We start from the raw sequence: 1,581 nt of genomic DNA, 5'->3' as shown, positions 1-1,581 counted from the left end.
CCCCCCGGGCGCCTGGGGCGCCCCGCTCTGCCTCCGGAGCGGGTTTGCAAGTGTCCATCAGGGAGGGTTCAGCACGGAACAACTTCTCTCGTCCCGGTGTTTGCTTCCCTTTTCAAACCGCCCCCTTTCCTGTCGGGAGAGAGAACGCGCCATTTTTTCTCCTGTGGCTCTGACATATTTGCAGCAAAAACCGCACAAACGGTTGGGGGCGGGGGAGTCAGTGGGGTGCTCCCTCTCTTATCTCCCGCACCGATTTCTTCAAACGTCACTCTCCTTCCCAGGGAGGCCAACGACCTTATTTAAAAGTACCACTCTTCTTCCTCACACTTCTCAGTCTGGTTCCCTGCTTTAGAAACATCTTGGAACTGTCTGTGTCTTTTACTCGTTTATTTTCCTATTCCCCGCACCCACACCTCCCGGCACACACGCAGATATATATGCTCCATTGAGGACTACCGCGTTTGTCTATCTTGTGCACTGCTGTCTGCCAACTCAGAAAAGTTCCTGGCACATAAGCAGTGCTCAGTGTGTGTGTGCTGGATACATGAATGAATGATTGAGACCTGACACAGGAGGTGGCATGGATGAGAGGACTTCCTGCTTTTCCTGCTTAATATACGGAGACACTCGGGAGCGTGGCATGAGCTAAGTGACGCGTGGGGACTGTCGGAGTCTCCCCCAGCCACCAGACCCTGGCCAGGGCCTGAATCATTACAGGAACTGCATGTGTAGTGTCAAACGAGTGGCACATCTGCAGGTCCCCAGCTCCCCATGGGACTTTCTCGAGTTCTTCCTTAGAGGCCAGATGGTCCCATTCGAGGCAGCCCCAGCATCTTACTCTGCTGGAGTCAGATGAACCTGTTGGTAGCTCAAGGCTCCGGGTTGTCACCTGGGTCTTTTCATGGTGTACAGGAAAAGAGAAGGTGAGGCGTGTGTCTTGGAATTATCCATGGCCATTGGGTCATTGTAGAGAAGGGGACTGCGCCCCTCACCAGGCCGATGGTGACTCGGACAGGGACCCCGGGAGAGAGTCTGGTCAACAGAGCAGACAGGCAGGCGAGCGCCCGGTCTGTCACAAATGAGGGCTGCATCTGGGAGCCGCTCCCTAAAAAGAGGCTCATTAAAAGCTGCACATTAAAAAGTATTATTTGCTTTGAAGTTTTTCTCCAATGGCTCTAAACTGAAAAGAAAGTTTTTTTCCTATTACATAATTCAGTCGTAGCGAAGGGACTTAGAAAATGCCCACGGATTTTGCCCCCAAAGTGTGACTTCTCTGCTGTCAAGACCTCCCTCCAAGACGTGGAGTGGAAGGTGCCTGCGGTGGGGGTCGGGGAGAGGTGTCTGGACATGGGAGACAAAAAAAAAAACAAGATTATAGCTGTATCCCTGAGAACACCCAGATTAAAAGGCATGAGTGGAGGGAAGGCTCCTGGCAATTCAGAGAAGCTTTTCCAGCCTCCATCTTGGACCATTAGATAATCTTTCCGAGAGAAGCTCCATGCTGGGGAAAAAGGAAGCAGAAAGATGGAAGGAACCAGGGCCCTTGAGATCAAAGAGCTGCCTGCCTATTTATGTGAGAGG

This window comes from Pteropus vampyrus, unplaced genomic scaffold (assembly GCF_000151845.1).
Source record: "Pteropus vampyrus isolate Shadow unplaced genomic scaffold, Pvam_2.0 Scaffold3449, whole genome shotgun sequence".
NCBI classification, from domain to species: domain Eukaryota; kingdom Metazoa; phylum Chordata; class Mammalia; order Chiroptera; family Pteropodidae; genus Pteropus; species Pteropus vampyrus.
The sequence above is the reverse complement of the archived record's forward strand: the minus strand, read 5'-3'. Positions refer to the sequence as shown.